Source organism: Panthera onca, chromosome B3 (assembly GCF_046562875.1).
Source record: "Panthera onca isolate mPanOnc1 chromosome B3, mPanOnc1 haplotype 2, whole genome shotgun sequence".
NCBI lineage: Eukaryota > Metazoa > Chordata > Mammalia > Carnivora > Felidae > Panthera > Panthera onca.
In genome coordinates, this window is record NC_138344.1 from 53,713,104 (window position 1) to 53,731,333 (window position 18,230).

General features: G+C 40.6%; 1 protein-coding gene across 1 annotated transcript in view; it reads left to right on the plus strand.

Moving 5' to 3' along the window:
* The first annotated feature begins 17,113 nt into the window (after positions 1-17,113).
* Positions 17,114-18,230, plus strand: part of ATP8B4 (ATPase phospholipid transporting 8B4 (putative)) — a 272,767-nt gene continuing 271,650 nt past the window's right edge. The window contains exon 1 of the mRNA XM_060618559.3: positions 17,114-17,204. The gene's annotated coding sequence lies outside the window, so the exon portion shown is untranslated. The remainder of the gene's footprint in view (positions 17,205-18,230) is intronic.

The window sequence follows — 18,230 nt, forward strand, 5'->3', positions numbered from 1 at the left end:
TCAGACACTTAACTGACTGAACCACCCAGGTGCCCCATTTTTTCGGTTATTTATTTTTTCTGGCTCCTTTATTTATTTTATTTATTTTGCATTTCCCTATCAGCTTTTGAGCATGCTGTTATGTTCTGAAAAAGGAGTATGTTACAGGTTCCCCTGTATCTTCCCTGACCTAGCCCTGGAATCAGCCATTTTTTCCATGTGACCTGCTTCCTTCTATTGCACTTTGGTGTTTAGACGCTAAGATCAGGGTACAAAGGTGTACTCCTTGCTACAAAGGGTCATGGCTTCTAGGATCTTTGAATGGACAAAACTAGGAAAATACACTTTTAAAAATCAAGAATTTGTAAGTGATACCTCTAATTCCTTTTTTTTTAAAAATGCTTATTATTTATTTTGAGAAAGCAAGAGAGAGAGCGTTCACTCAGGCACATGAGCAGAAGGAGAGAGAAAATCCTCACTGTCAACACAGAGCCCAAGGTGGGACTTGATCTCACAAATTGCAAGACCATGACCTGAGCTGAAATCAAGAGTCAGATGCTTAACCTACTGAGCCACCCAAGCGCCCCATAATTCCTTAATCCAATGCTATAGGGTTTGCTTCTTTTCCCCCTGTTCCATATCTTAAGCAAAAATCTCCCCTAGTGGGGAAAACTGGTTCCCAATATCAATATATTTATTTATTTGAAATTCTAAAATACACACAAATCTGTTTTCAGAATTACTTGATCAATACCACTGTCAACGACGAATCTACCAAAGATGCTTCAAGATTTTCTTGGAGTTCTTTCCTTAGACCATCCCCTGATGATGGAAAATTAGAGTTTTGCATTAAAAAATTACTTGGAATAGTTCTTTTTCTTCTTTCAAGTGGTCATGTTATTGATGTGATCATACTTATAATGATTTGTTTCTGTTTCTGTTCAGTTTAGAGTCAATCCAACCTGTGGATTTAATTTTATATTTTGGAAATGAAAACATTTACATGGCTCAAAAGTAAAAATTCTGTAAAAATATGATCAGAAAATATGATTAAGGTAGTCCATTCCCTTCCCTATATTTCCCACTCATTCTCATCTTTTACCTTTAGGTAACCAATTCTACCAGTTTCTGGTTTATCTTTCCTGTGTTTCATTTTGCATAAATAAGCACATATTTTTCCCCCAGCTCTATTGAGATTCACTTGACATATAACATGTTTTCTTATTCACTTTCTTTCTTACAGAAGGCAACATACTATATATACTTTTCATTTTTTACATTGCTTCATTTATGCAAAAAAGATTTTAATTTCTATTTTCTCTTATTATGGTTCTGACAAATCAGTTTTGGCTGAAGAGAAATATTGTCCTGTTGGCGCAAAGCCTCAAATTTCAAGGGATTTCCCAATGACTGACCAAACATTTCCTATTCTGGGGTACCAATGAGGTGCCTGATGGCACCTATGATAGAGAGAAAGAGAAACAGAAAAGAATGGCAGGGAGAGTAGTGGGGAAGTTAGAAAAATTAACCTTGAGAAAGCATTTATTTCACATTTATTGAAACTTCCACTAGATGGCAGTAACATCCCAGGAATAAGGTTGGTAAGGGTTCTGGGAAAGGGATAAATGAACCTATTTGGAAGGAACATGTCTAAGTACAATCTTTCTTTCCTGCAGAATCTTTTAAATGGATTTACTCTTCATATCATACCAATGTAACTTTTAAAATCTAATTCTCAACCCTGTTTATCCCTCAGTAATTTAATATTATTCTGGAAAAACAAAACAAAACAAAACAAAAAACAGACTCTGACCCTGAATCAACCTATATAGATGGTCTCAAATCAGATAAGATGCTACGAACAGCAAATATTAAAAATAATTTTAGGATCAGTAAAATGTGCTTTTAAATCTAAAATTAATTAAGCTTTCTTCATTAAAAGTAGCCTAACTTTCTTACTCTTAGTTCCTTTTGTTTGATCCCGATTTTAAAAACAAGTAAAAAAACAGACAAAATTGAAAAGTAAATTAAATAGCAAGATTTATTCTAACTCAGATTAGGAACTGGCAGCTAGTTTTAGAAATAATAGAGGTAACACCATACCCTTGATTAATTCAGCAGATCTTGCAAAAAGTACTATTTAATATCAGTCATGGCCTTTCATGGTTGAGATAGAGAAACTAAGTATCTTCTATCTGCAGGCTCCTCCCAGCAGCAAGGTGGGTCTATAATTAGTCTTACTGCCAAGAGCCACATTGGTGGGGGCTGTGGGAAGAAACCTGGAACTTGCAAGCCAGGTGCTATGCAGCAGGATTCTCTACTCTTCATCCTGTTCTTTTGCTCCCTTCCACTTTCTTTTTTTTCTTTTAATTTTTTTTGTTAACGTTTATTCATTTTTGAGAGACAGAGAGAAAAGAGTGTGAGCGGGGAGGGGCAGAGAGAGACGAGACAGAATCCAAAGCAGGCTCCAGGCTCTGAGCAGTCAGCACAGAGCCCGATGTGGGGCTCAAACTCACGAACCAAGAGATCATGACCTGAGTGGAAGTGGGACACTCAACCGGACTGAGCCACCCCTGCATTCCTGGTCCCTCCCACTTTCTAGCTGGCTGCTGAGGCACACAAGCGGATTAATGATGGGGCCAAGCTGGGCTGCAGTGTGAGGGATCCTAATTTCAGGGAATGGCAATACAATATCCAGAAGTGACTTAACAAGGCTAAGCACAATGTTTACTAGCTTAATATGATACGAAATGAACTGTTTTCATAGGTGTAGAGCAAAGGGCTGATGGCATCAACTGGGACTTGTCAGGCAGGGCTTCCAGGAGGTGGCAAGCTTTGAAAAAGTGATGAAGAAAATAGTATGAAGAAATAGTTGGTTGGGGAAAGGCAGACAGAGTGGATAGGAGGAAATATGTAAGAACATATGGATAATTGCAAATCATGCCATTTATAACATAGCATTCTCCTGTGACTAAATGAAGGAAAACATGACTTAAGTCTGAATGCAAAATTCTATTGTGTTCACTAGAATTATTTGAGAATCTTTCACTTCTCTTACCCTCCTTTGTCTTTGTACCAGCAACATCATACTATAGGCATAGGCTTTCCTACTAGCTTTATAAGTAATTAATCCACTACCTTTACCGTATATTTACCTTTACCAGTAAGATTTGTACTTCCATATGTTTTCTTGTTACCAGTTAGCACCTTTCCTTTTCAGTTTAAAGAAGTTCCTTGAAAACTTCTAAGGCCAGTTTAGTGGTGATGAACTCCTTTAGCTTTTGTTTGTCCGGAAAAATCTTCATCTCTCCTTCAGGTCTGAATAACTTGCTGGATAGAGTATTCTTGGTAGGAAGTTGGTTGTTTTTGTTTGTTTGTTTGTTTGTTTTTAAACACTTTGAATATATTGTGCTCCCCCCACCCCTGCTTGCCTATAAAGTTTCTGCCGAAAAATCTGCTAATAGTCCTTTAGGGGCTTCCTTGTATGTAACAAGTTGTTTTCTCCTGCTGCTTTTAAGGCAGCAAGATGTGTGCAAAAAGCTCCCCTCAGGGAAATACTGGCATGCTGGAGCAACAGAGGGAGAGCATGCTCACTGGCTGGAGTGAGGCAGGGGGAGAGCATCTAGGCCATGCAGGTGGGAAAAGAGAGGGGGAGGGAAGAAAGGAAAAAAAAGCCTAGCGTTAAAAAAAAAAAAAAAAAAAAAAAAAAGATGGCTCCCATTGGCTACAGCAAGACAGGGGTGGAGCATGAGCCAACCAGCTAGACCCTAGATGCCACTAAATGAGATGCCTGTCCCTCAGGCCTTTGAAAGCACGTGAGCCTCATTAGTTCTCAGCGACTGCGCTGAGCCCGGGGCAGGTGAGTCAGTGGGTGTGGCTATTTAAGAGCATTTCTGAAACGTTGCTGGTTTCCTGGGTTCAAGTCCTGCTCCTTTTCACAGCTCGACGTTTCAAGGGCTTGCCTCTCAGTGCAGGTCTTAAAAGTTGGGGTGCCTGATGTACAATTCAAACCCTTCACTCCTCAAGAGAGAAGCTCCAAGTTTTGAGTTCCCTCCTGATTGTGCCTCAAGCCACCTGGGGTGGAGTTCATGGGGAGATTCTGTTCAGCCTCTACTACCTGCTTTGCTATGGGACGTGAAGGGATCACTCAGACAAGTTGTAGGTTTTTTTCAGAGGAAGTTATTCCCTATGTGGCTGCACATCCAGTGTAACTAGGGGAGAAGGTAAGTCCAGGATCCTCCAATGCCGCCATCTTGGCCTGAAACCTTTCTCTCAAAGTTTTCACCTACTTCACTCTCCCTGATCGGAATTGAGAACCATGGCCCAACATCATGGCAGTAAGATCTTGGAGAGTCTGGAAACTTTATCTTTCCCCCAAGTTTGTTCTCTTTTGTTTTCCTTCTTTGTAGTAATCATTGGTTAACAACCTTTAAAAGGGAAATGGCTGATGTGCTTATCTACAGGGACAGGAAAAAGAAAAGGAGGTGGTTCCCCTTGCTACAGCTGGTTTTGGGAAGGAGGGCAGAACCACAAGGGCTGAGGTAGGTGGAGGCAGCTTAAAAAAAAAGTGAAATAGGAACAGAATGAAGTGGGCCCAGGGAGCAGGTGTGGGCCAAGAGTAATTCAGGGCTCACAGATACTATTGGGGATATCTGTCCCACAGGTCCTGCCAGGGCAGAGTTCGAGAAGGTGCCTGTGGCTTTTTGCTCTTTGGAGGACAGTCTAATAATTGTCTGAGAGAGGTCAGTATTTCTGTAAAACATTCTCAGTACTTCCCGAAGCTGCCTGCAGGTTAGAATCACCTCAGGAACTACAAATAGTATAGAACCCCCCACCCCCTCAGTCTCACCCTAGAACTACAGAATCAGAGTCTGCAGGAGTGGGCCCCAAATGTCTCTACCTCTTGAAAAGTGCCCTTGTTGATTCTCTTGGAATTTATTCAGGTGGATATTTAGGAACCACTGCTCTAAACATAGTAAAACTTAGGTGTAAATTTCCCCCAGAGAACAGGGTGCTATTTCACTCCATGTGTATTTGAGATTTAGTAGTTAGAACAAATGAAATCATGTTATGACTTTAACACATAAATATTGATCTACTGTGGCAAATAACATTTACTGAATAATGACATTTATAACACTTTTAAATCTTCCCACATGATTTCTTATCTACATCCGCATAACTACTCCATGAGGTAATCAACCAAGGAATATTTAATGAGTTCCTAGTGTTGATCAGGAACAGTGCTGGTTAGACAGGAAAATGATTATTGCTCCCCCATTACACATTAGGAAATGAATTGTAAGGGACTTAACTAATGTCCTAAGGCCAATGGTTACAAGAGTAGGGAGTCAGGACCTGCAGTGACCCAGCCTGGCTCCTCAGATACTGGGCTCTGCTGCTTGGAGACTTGTGTGTTCACCTTGCTCTAGTGTTGCCATGGTTACCCTGCAGGATCTCCTAGAGTTCAGTTAGGAGTCAGTGTATTCATTTTTGTTACCCTTTTGTTCTCCTTCCATTGTATTCAAAATCCTAATTACACAGGAAGAACCCAAACTAACTTTAATTTTTCCAACCAGCTTGTCTCATTTTCCTTCTAGGCTTTTAGAATAAGTGATCTGTAACAACTGACTGCAGCCTCCACTTTCTCAGTCTTTATAGTCTTTTTTCCTTTTCACCCAAATAACTCCAAGTTAGATCACACAAATCCCCTGCACAGTTTTTTTTTTTAAATGTTTGTTTATTTTGAGAGACACAGAGAGAAAGAGAGTGTGAGCACCCACCTACCCAAGTAGAGGAGGGGCAGAGAGGGGGAGAGAATCCCCAAGCAGCCTCTGTGCTGTCAGTGTGGAGCCTGACTCAGGGTTCAATATCTTGAACTTTGAGATCATGACCTGAGCCAAAATCAAGAGTCAGACTGAGCCACCCAGGCACCCCCCACTCCCACTGCACACTTAATCAGAATCTTATTTTCTTCATGCTCTTCTTTTCCCCACGGCTGCCCTTTTCTTGTCTTCCACACCGGCTGGTCTTTCTTCAGCTCTCCCTTTTCCTTCCTGTTCTTTCAGTTTCTACTTGCCTTACTCAATTCTACTCTAGACACACGGAATCCTACATTCTTTCAATGCAGAATTCTCCTCACTTGGCCACTCTAATTAAAAAGGCTGTGTAAGCTCGTTAAAACCTGTGCTATTATGTCTAAATTGTAACTTTTTGACCTTTAATACCCTCAAATGTGATCCTTTTATTCACCAAACTCGGGTTTGCAACAGACTCAAGTAACTTTCACACACCTCCCAGACAAATGTATTTGATACTTTTTACCAAGACACCCACCTTAGGTAGGAGCTCCTTCTGGGTGACCTCACCGAGTAGCAAACTTAAGTCCTGAAAGCAGTGTGGAGTTGAGATAAAGCATAGCCTTTGGTCTCAGACACTGGTTTAAATCTTTCTTCTCTTGACAAGTTGTGTTCCATGGGGAGAGCTACTAACCTCCATTTTCTCATCTTCAAAAGGAGGACATCATCTCTTTTGCAAGTTTATGGTGAAGATCTGAGATAATTTATGTAATGTAACTGGTGTAATGACTAGCCCATAGTGGACACAGACTAAGGCTGGCTGCTACAGTGTTATATATCACTACTAGGACACTAACAGCAGCCAGCAATCATTCCTCTCTCCTGAGTCCCTTCCTTGACCAAGTAGCATTTGGTAATTTTTTTCATGTTTTCCATTTGCATTGTTTTAACGTGTATACAATTTTGCTTTGTGAAATTTAAAAAGATTTCCGTACATATTTGTGAATAAATCACGCTCTCAAGTAGACTATGTTTTAAATGTTCTTCCTGGCTTTTCATTGGAGTCTAGGACCGTTCAGTACATTATAGTGGGTGACTCAACATAACTTTCTTTACATTGACAACTCCTAGTATTTTTCTCCACACTGTCTCAGGTCTTGAATTTATTTGAGGTACTTTGAGGGTCTTAGTAGCTCTCTTTAGGTTCCCACACTCAGACCCAGAGCTCTGTTGGTATGAAAAGGGGCCAGGCTGGGAAGAGCCTACATAAGATACAGCCTGTGAAGGGGCCTCACATGGGGTAAAATCCAGCTGCAGTGACTGGGAGAGTGGAACTAGTAGGAAGAGAATCAACATGATTCAGAAGCCTGAGGACGTTCAGGGACTGACTTCTGTCCCTCAAAGGGGAGGAATTCCCTGGTATTTGCTGGTAAGAGCAAGGTCGAGGGCCACAGACCCCCCCCCCCCCCCCCCGGTCTTCAATGGGCATGTTCTAGGCAAAGATTTGCACAAAAGGCTGAATGTGGAAGAGAAAGTTACCTGGCTTCGGGGATACTGGGAGGTCAGGACCCAAAGCGCCAACTTTCTGATCATATGGTTCACTCTACTGGCAACCAGCCCCCAACGTTAAGTGCTTTCCAAAAGTTGCCTCATTAACATAAACGGCTCTTCTATTTCTCTCTCCACTTCGGAAATTCCAAGAGTTTTACAAGTTCTAGGCTAGGAATGGGGATGAAGACCAAAGAAATTTTTTTTTTTTTTTATTATAAATCACAGTCTTGTGGTGCAAAATTTATTGAGCACCAACAATATGCTAGGCATTGTGCTAGGCACTTGGGAGAAAACCACAACTGAGACATAGGCAGTCTCTGTTTTCAGAAAGCTTAGGCTTTTAAGGAGAAGACAGCATTAAAGAAAAAAACTACAGGCAATTAATAGTTAAAAGTGTACAGGATGCTGCAGAAATGTAAGAGCCTTGAAGCTTGGTGCCAGTAAGACAAAGGGGTGCAGAATCAGAAAAGGACTAGATTGGTCTTCAGATCTTGTAGGTAGGGGCCACGTTGAAGAGCCTGTGGGCATAGGAGGCTGGTAAAGCAGCCCTGGACAGTGAGAACTTAGTTTTATGTTTCTAGGTATTCTCAGAACCCCTGTGGGATAATCTCTCTTGTGTTCTCTTTATGATGCTACCTACTGTGCTTGTCCAGGTTTAATTTCTGTCTATCAAACAGAAAACATCCTGCTGTGCAGATAAACTCCAGGACTCAAGATAAAATGTGATTTCAAACAAAAAAACCCTTTATTTAGAACATAGTCAATTAATGACATTACTTCCCCTAATATGTGTAGTCTATGATAATCGGTGAGTTATCTCAAATATGAATTTGAGGTTTTGTAAGAAGATGGCTAACAATGAGAATGACCTAGTACTTGAACTATTAATTCAGTCTGTTATATCAGAGTCACTCCAAGTCCTCTATAGAATGGACACATTTAACTACCTTATTTATTCACACAATTTCTCCCATACCAGCAATGGAGTCCTGTTGATGTGTACTTTGGCTCTGAAAAAAAGGAAAGAATTTACAATGCAGGCAGTCTTCCTAGTTAGATGGTAGTATGAGGGGGTATAAAAGAGCAGCAAAAGGAGAAAAGGATAAATAAAAAGTGGTTAGAGAGTGGTGTTTTTATTCAAATTGTTTTTTTCTAATTTCTGGTTTGAAACTGGGATGTTTGCAATCAGTGAAATTGGGCCGACTTTACAAGATACCCTTCTATTTGATAGTTCATTCTTGGCATTGTGCCTTCAATTCCAGTATCTGCCACCAGGTGGGCGGTGGTACCTTTTAGGGTGTCCAGGTGTAGTTAACTGATTGCCGAGTATATTTCATTCAGTTTTAGATGTATCTATATTTAGACCAGTGCTGCCCTGTCTCTTGCCAACCATATTTTTGTTGTGTCTCTGATCATTTCTGTATATTCCCAGCAATGGAAGGATTGAGTCCCAAGGTATGCTCATGTGTGAAGTGTTTGATACAATACCAGACTGAGCTCCAGGAAGCTTATGCCAGTCCACTCTCTGTCCACCAGTGTATGAGAGAGACTGTCCGAGTGTGGCTTCAGATTGTGGAAGGATGAAAATGTGATAGATTCTCTCAGCCAGCTTCTAGAGTGGCATGGAGATGATCATTGCTGTTGGCAGGCTGTGCTCACAGCTTACACCAAAATGTTGTTAACTGAGTTGATCAGTAGGACTTTGGTGAAAGAGTAGCTGAGCGGAAAGTCTTGAAATCTTGTCACCAGGTATGGCAGTTAGGAAGCCTGGGTTCTGGAATTAAGAAATGTTGGATTCTGTCCACTCCCCTCTCTGTCACTTGTGTCTAACATGATGCTCCTCCCCCTCTCACCCTGCAAATGGCTATAAGGGTCTCTGTGTCACTTCCCAAGAGAAGCATGGTAAGTATTATTAATGAGGGAGAGAAGCAGATGCCTTACGGTGAAGAAGGACATAAATGAGACCATTCTTGTGCCCCAGTTATGCATTTCCTGGCAATATGCATTGTTGCTGTCAGAAACAGTGATTCAGATCTTATCCCAAGGGCACATTCAATCTGAGGAGCTTCCAATAACTGCGGGAAAATGCGGCTGGTAGTTAATCAAGATGTTTAAATGTCACTCAGTGATTGATTACTTGTGAGTCATGATGATGCACTATGATGCCCAGCATTCAAAGGACACGGTGACTCTCCGCAGCCAGCACTGCACAGAAAGATAGATGCATAACTTGTGATCCTTTGGGATTAGTCTTCCCAGAAAGTTCTGGCTAAAATAGGGAATCTAGGCATCTCCCCCCAATTTTTTTTTTTTTAAGAAAAATTTACTCACTGATTGGTGAGAGCCAGGGATTTGGGACATTGCACTTGTGTAGCCCATTGGCTGTCCCATGATAGGTCATTACTTGATGAATGAAACCTAATGAGAGAAGGAATGGAAAAATACTCATGGAGAGATTGACATCATATCAGTGCTAACATGCTGCTTGATTCTGTGGCTGTCCTAAGTATGAGGAGCCTCTTGCACAGTGCTTCATGCAGAGGAGGGCATCAATATTACAAGTGCTCCAGTAAAGTAGGAACAAAAGCTGTGGGGATGCAGAATTCAGAACCCCAACAAGAGGGTTTTTGTTGGTCCTTCGGGGGCTAGTTCCTGGGCTGAAAAGAAGTACTCTTATTTCTTCTGTCCAGTGTTTCAATTATAATAATAAAATATTTACTGAATACTTTCCATGTACTAGGCACAGATTATTTTATTTCATTCTCACAGCTTGATGAGGTAGGTTCTGTATTACTACCCCATTTTATAGACATGGAAACTGAGACACATAGGGAACTTATCCAGTGGTATTCAACTACAAGGTGGCACAGCTGGGCTTCACCTATAGCCAAGCCTGCCTCCAGAGTCCCTATTCTCAGAGTCATGCGACATGGCCTCTTCAGACACGCAGGCCTGTTCTGTGTTCTCAGTACCATGTCACAAGGATAATTCACCCAAATGGGACATCTGGTCACTTTCAAAAAAGAGAGCGGGAGGAAGTGAACTCATTTCTACTTACCAATTAGGCACTACTCATTTAGCAAAGGAAACAATTAGGGTGAAGTATCTTAATCATGGAAAAATCAAACAGCCCTTCCAAACCAACATTTAAGCCACATTTGTTCCAGCCTGGCTTTATCCCCGTATGGGTGGTAGATGGATTGGCCTTTTCATTTTTCTCCTGGACATTTTGACATTTTATAGACATACAGAATGCATTTGTGAAGTACTTAGAATTTGAAGTTTCTGCATAGCACTCCTCCCTTTATTCCTTGCCATGATAAACATGCCCAGATAGTAAGTTCACAGAAGGTTGTGAGCTTTGAAGTCTTTGAAAATTATATGACAATGTTGTATATGTAATCATGGATGAGAGCAAGCCAATATCTCCTCAAGTGCCAGACACACGGCCCCTATAAATCCTCTGCTAAGAGCAGAGAGTGGTGGTCCTGTTTACTTAAACTCTGGGATGGAATGGGCATGGTTAGCATCACAGTAATTGACACAATTAGGAGATCCAAACAGATTTGCTGCTACTTGTTGTGTGTAGTTAAATTCCATGCTTCTATCAATAATTCAGAAGAAAGTCTCTAGACTCAAGGTTGGATTAAAAAAAAAAAAAACGCTTCATCCTTCTTTGAGATGTACATGAGAGAATTCTTTAATGTCTGGGAACTGTACAGTTTAATCATGCGGAGATAAGGGTTTATCAGTGAGAATTTGCACTTTTTTAGAGGCCCTTTGAAGTTACATCTGTGTTCCCTTAACTGGACCAAAAATTTCCCAGTAGATTACAATAGGAGCTTAGGACATTTCTCTTTGTGGTGCTCTGCTCCAATGGCATCAGTATTTAGTTACAGTCTTATTTATGTCAAGTTTCAATTATGATGACTTATGAAAATGTCTAGGAGATATACTCCATTGTTTAGCAGAAGTATCTGCTTACTGTGTTGCTGGATGAAGTCCCATGCAGAATTCTTGCACTTGGATATTCAATCGGTCTGCTTCCCACACTTTGGTAAAATTATGCAAGTTGTGACCAGATTGTTTTAAATTTGAAAGAATGTGTAGGAGCTTAGATACATGTACACTGAAAGGTTACCCAAAGCAGTCTTGATGGACAGAAATGATGTGTCAAATGGTCTAGGTGTTCAAGCAATTCCCACAAATCACAATGAAAATGATTCATGGAAACAGTTAAAATTAACGGTTCTCTGAAGTGTGATAACATCAAGTGATGGTGGAGTGATTAAAGATTGATACCGATAGGAAAAGAATCTTTAGATAGACTAGATAGAAAGTAATATCCAAATGATGAAGTCTACAGGACCTCCTTGATCGACCTACAAGTTGAGACTTTGTCACACTAACTATTTAATGTAGATGAAACTAAGATCTTTGGAAATGAATATGTCAAAACTGTACCTCAAAAAGAGAAAAGACAGCTTTCAGATTTCAGCCAGCTAAGGGCTAAAGAGTGGGAACATAACACCTTTAAAACTTTGCCCAAGGTTAGATTCTGAGGTTCTGAGTGAAGACCTACTTATTGTCGACACCCTCTGAACATTCAGGCATCCTGAAGGATCTGGTTAATAATGTGTAGGTTTTGTTTTACTGCTGTGAGAGTAAGAATAACTTCACCCTCCCCTCTGGTGAGTCATAGAGTGACTGTAGGACTTGAAATGTTCTCTCCTTCTGCTTAATGATGATGTGCTAGCTGAGACTCCTGCAAGGAGCTGACATAGATGACCTGGAACTTGTTTTACTTTTCTTTCCCAATTTTTGTCAATATCTCCAACATTGTCCCAGCCATTAGGGTTTAGAGCTTGGCATCATCTTTGACTTTGCCCCTCTCCTTTCCCTTCCTGTTGCCAAGTGTTATTGATTTTATCTTGGGACTACTTCTTTTTAAAAAATGTTTGTTTTTTTGGTGGGGGAGGACAGAGGGTCTGAAGCAGGCTCCCCGCTGACAGCAGCGTGAGTGTCATGAACCACTGAGCTGCTTTCTGACGCTTAACCAACTGAGCCACTCAGGTGCCCCTATGTTGGGAATACATCTTGAATCTATACTTTGTTCTCCATTCCCATTGACACTGCCTTAATTTAGGTTACTGTTATCACTTGCCAAGATAATTGTCAGAGGCTATAATCTACACCTAACATAGGTTTTTCTTCCTTATTCCCCATTATCTCCTTCTGTACATTCCCATTTGCCAGATAGACTGACAGATAACATTAGATGATCCATGCAGATACTCTGTTTTGTTTTTTTTTTACCTCTTTGTGCTACTGGTGTTCTTTCTCCTTGAATGGCTTTTACTCTTTGTTGTTGTATACTAAGTCATACCAACCCTTCATGGCCCAGTGCAAATGCTTTCTGTTCCCCAAAGTCTGTGCTGATCATGATAATCTCCAAAGGGGGTTCCAAGGGAAATGATCATGCAGCTAAGACCTTAAAGATGCTGTCTTAGTCTATTTGGGCTGCTGTTATAAACTACCGTAGCCTGGGCAGTTTATAAACAACAGAACTTTATCTGTCAACAGTTCTGGAGGTCACAAGTCTGAGATTGGGTGCCAGCATGGTTGAATTCTGGTGGGGGCCCTCTTCCAGGTTATAGACTGCTGTCATTTAATTATGTCCTTACATAGTAGAAAGCAGAAGGGGAAGGAAGCTCTGCAGTGAGTCTTTTAAGGGCACTAATCCTGTCAATAAGGGCCTTACTCTTATGATCTCTTTTAATCCTAATTACCTCCTGAAGCCCCACCTCCTAATACCATCACCTGGAGAGGCTGTGTGTGTGTGTTGGGGGGGGGGGGCGGAGGGGGTGTGGTGTGTTGGGGGGAGGTAAGGGTTTTAGCATATGAATTTTAGAGAGATGCATTGAGTCCATAACAAATGTAGAAGATTTAGCCATGTAAAAGGAGGTGGGGGAAAAGCATTTGGGTAGTGGGTACAAAGGCCCCAATGTGCACATAATGTATGTAGAGAAACAAAAAATGCCCAGTCTTGCCAAAGAGTGGCGACCTCTAACTTTCTTTGTAGCAAATGAAAATCTTCCTGTACTGTATGTACCCTGTAATTTCAATACTGGCTGTTTATTAAAACCTCCTATTATATTTGTACTGGGTTTAATAGTGTGCCCCCAAATTCATGTCTACCCAGAATCTTAGAATGTGGACTTACATGTAAACAGAATCTTTTCAGGTGTGATTAATTAAGTTAAAATGAGATACTGGAATGGGTGGGCGGTACAAAATTCAGTGACTGGTATCCTTATAAGGAAGCTATGTGAAGATACAAAGATATAGAGGAGACACAACAACATGTGACATGGAGGCAGACTGGAATGATGCATTGGTAAACCAAGGATTATCAAGGATTGTCAGCAACTACCAGAAGCTAGGGGGAGGTATGAAACAGATTCTCCCTCAGTAACTCCAGGACCCAATATTGCCAATACCTGGATTTCAGACTTTTAGCATCCAGAACCGTGAGGGGGAAAAAAATTTCCGTTGTTTTAAGCCACCTAGTTTGTAATAATTTGTTGTTGCAGTCCGAACAAAGAAATATAGCATTCTTGGTATGAATTTGACTTTTCCAGGTGACAAGAAAAAGGCATACATAGATTGTCTTCAGTGATGCAAATGAGTATAGTAGGCCACAGTTTACTATATTACATGCATGAAAAAATGTGGCTGTTTAATTTTTTGCAAAGGATCTGTTCTTTCTCACTAACCCACATGGCATGATGGGTGAGTCGGGAAAAATAATCTCTAACAAACATTGAAATAGCTAAATAATATACTGTAATATTTCCCAGTTCAAATAAGCTCTTTTTGAATATTTAGTCTTTTTAGGACCTTTGTGTATCCTTCTCCTCCCCCTGATTCTCCCCAAGGCATCTGGGGAAATGGAGGATTCATTTGGCTCTGTGACAGTGAGGGATGTTGGAGCCTTGTGTCCATGCTGGGTTTTTCTGGTTTTTCTTTGCTCAGAGTACTCTCTTCATCTTGACCTGGGCCTTGTTCTTTGTCAGCCACAAGGAAGCAAGAACACAGCTTCAAGTGTCTGTAGTTACCTTCTTCCTCCACTGCTCTCCTCTTGATTACAGCCTTGCTAGATTTCATGCCATGGTAGACAAGGGAACCCTTTAGAGCTAGAGGAAACAGGCCACTAACCCAGAATTCCTAGGTGCCTTCCATCTTTCTGAATGCTTCTATAGTCAGCACCCTCTGAAGCTTAGGTCCCAAGCTAGGAAAAACCAGGATTCTGGTGTCTATCTCCATTGTTCCCCGTTTCTCCCTGTTTCTGGCATCACTTAACCCCATGTCTCACCCTCCTTTTCTGGGAAGATATTTATGCCCCATCCCCTTGACAGACTGGATACAAGATGAAACATTAGCTTACCAATAAGGGAAGAGCTGAAAAACCTCTTCCTTACCCAATGATGCATAAGAACATGACAATGCACCAGACATAGCTTTATTATCCAGTCAGCCACTGTAGATCCCAAGCCTTGAGGTTGGAGCATGTTCTACCTAAAGGTGGCTCAGCATGAGTGGGGATGTGTCCAGAACTGGAATGATGCACACTTTGTCATTGTTCATCTGGAATTAATATTTACTCAAAGCCTTTAATGGTATCTATGACTTTCCATTAGATACAGGATACCTCTAGAGGGCAGGATGACTCTGAAGCTACCTCAGACAGTTTTGCCTCCCTCTCACCATCTTGTGCTTTCACCCCCCGTACCATGTCCCAGTGTAGTTTTCCAGTTTCATAGTAGGGTGGATTTTCTTCCAACCTACAGTACAGTACAGCTGCAGCACCTTATGCAGTAAAGAATGTATTCAGGTTGCTTTTCTCACAGGTGGCGTGCCCAAGGCAGCACTTAAGGCATTCAGAACTCATTTCCTTCCTAAACTTTGCCTGGTCTCTGATTTGCTATAAACTCATAAACTTCACTGATGTACTGACGTGATGATGAACTCACTTTTGCTCTCTACATTCATGAATGCTGCAGGATGCGTGTTTGTGACTCACTCCTGCTATTTGGAATGGAAACTTGGGTCATAGTAAAGGGCCCCCACTCTCTTAGGTGGTATAGAGTAGTTGCCAAGGGGAGGAGATAAAAATTAGCAGTGGTATTTTTTCTCATGGACTGTTAGATTGTGGAACTAACCAGATCCTTTGTATTCATCTGTTAGGATTCAGCTTCAAATCCTGAGGTTTTCCTCTGATACTCCACAACCATATAGAAATGAGTATGTCTTCTCCTGTAGTTCCAAGGCATATTTAGACAGGGGGTACCTCTATTAGAGTTTTTACCACACTGTATTGTAGAATTCATGTCCCTTCCACTAGAAAAGTTCTTGCTAGGGCAGAGACCGGATCTTGGTTATCTTGGGATCCCAATGCCTTGCAGAGGGATTGCTGCAGAACTGGGGCTTGGAAAATGGTGATGAATGTATGAAATGTCCCTGAAATAGTACTGATTAAGAGCCTGAACTCCTGCACTTTCCAGAAGACACATAAGGGGTAGGGAGTTTTCACACTTATTGATGCACAGGACAGACTAACAGGTAAAGAGATAAAGGTAAGAGCTTCTTTAAAGCCATGTGGCCCTGCTCTTTCCTTCTGGGATGACAGTCTGTTAAGGAGAAAGTGGGGTTGGAGTAAGTGTTAGAAGATCCTAAGTGTTTGGCTACTCCTGTGTCTTGAAGGTTCTAAGATGGCAAGAGCCGCTGGAGACCTGAAACTGATGTAGATCAACTCCTTTCTGGTAAATGCCTCTTTTTGTCATAAAGACTTCTTATGATAACAGTCTGTAAAAAAAAAAAAGTAGAGCCCCCAAATATTTCCTGGGCACTTGTTATATGCAAAGAAGACACTGTGCTTTCTTGATAGCAAGAGAGATATCATTTAGGGGAGTGTTGCTTTCACTGGTGGCAACAGCCAGTGCCAGGATCCATTTTTGGCTGTGGCACATTCGTCATTTGGAAGTGAACTGTTAGAATGACTTTTATAACTAGGGATACCAGTTGTCTGGCTTGGAGTTAGGCTGTCTGGTTTAGAGCTGGGTCATCTAGTTCTGGAACACATGGTTCAGAATGCATTTGAAAGGGCAAGTTAAACGCAAATCACCTGGTTTGGGTGCGGTGGCTTGGATAACAAACTTTCTGGATCCTACTGTTCTGCTTTGTGTTTGAATGTCAGGACTGAAAGTGCTGTTCAGGAGAGCCCTTGTGGAATAGTCCAAATTGCTGGGAGGAGCTGTTCCCCAGAGGTGACTTTTAGCACCTAGGATTTTAGATATCTTTTTTTTTTAATTTTTGAAATCCTACTTGCTTAATTTTAATGTAGTGGTAAGTTTATATTATTTTTAATTTACTTTTAGTTTTTGAAATTTTAACAGTAGAGCAGGAAACTGCTCTATTCCTAAATCTACATCCTTATCCAGGGCTTAACTTCTAAAGAAATGTCTGTCTTCTTGCATTTTCTGATTTTCTTTCTGTTCTTTTTGTGAGATAGTTGAGTAATAACTAAAACTCAGTGGTGAGTCTTTTCATCTAGGATGGAAAGTCCCACATAGGAAATGGTACCACTAGCAATGGGTCAGTCGTTTATGTTGGCCAATGTAAGGAAACCTACTTTCTTACACAAAAGGTTAACTAACCAAGAGGAAGTAATTCTTGGGGAGGATGGGGGGAGGAGGAGTTGAGTTACCTTTTCCTGATGAAATTCAGCCTAACACACTATGGGAAGTGCCATAGAGTATATAAAACCATAAGAGGTTGAAAATTCTACTTTGTTTTTAGATACTAAGGACCAAGAAGGTATGTATGATTTCAAGGTTTGGTGAAACTGTTTCTGAATGGAAAGTGAGTAGGTTTCAATTACTGAAGAGAGGAGGGTATGGTGGGCAGGAACATTTTTAATGTCTTCTGTCACTGGGTGAAACTTGTCCTGGAACAGTGGTTTTTAAATAATCCTCTGGGCTGGAGGAAGGAAATACTAAAACTGCCACTTATCCTTATTGATTTCATCCTTTAAAACTGTCTATTTCTTGTGCTGCTTTATGGTGTATAGAAAGGATATTCCTGGGGACCACTGTCCCAGAGACAAGAGGAGAAGGCAGATGGTTGTATCAGGATGGAAAGAACTGGAGAGGTGGAATAGCTCAGAATGTGGAGGTCTTCCTTCTTTTCTGATAAAAGAAATGTGGTAGTCATTTGGGAAGATTCTGGAGAAAGCAGGGAGGACATTGACCTTTGTTGACCAATGACTGTACGACAGGCATTGGGTTATGTATTATTTATTGTTGTTAAATCACTGCACATGTAACTTACATATACATGCATTCTTTTATTAATTTATTATTCATTTAGTGAATATCTCATTTAATCCTCACAAATAGCTTGAGAAGCAGATTTTAATTTTTCCAGTTTTACAACCAGGAAGCTAAAGTTGTGTTTTTTTTATTGAAATGTAGTTGACATACAATACTATTAGTTTTGGATGTATAGCATAGTGATTCTCCATTTATTATATTAAATGATTACCACAGTAATTCAAGTTATCATCTGTTACCATATACTGTGTAGTAACATCTGTTACCATATAATAGTGTAGTAACACTATTATTGACTGTATTCTGTCTCTTATAAATAAATCACATTTCCGCGGTTTATTTATTATCTATCTGGAAGAGTGTACTTCTTAATCCCCTTTGCTTTTTTTGTGCATACTCCCAGTTTATTTTTTGTATTTATGCATCTGTGTTTTGTTTTGCCTGTTCATTTTTGTTTTTTAGATTCCACATATAATTGAAATCATACAGTATTTGTATTTCTCCAACTTAT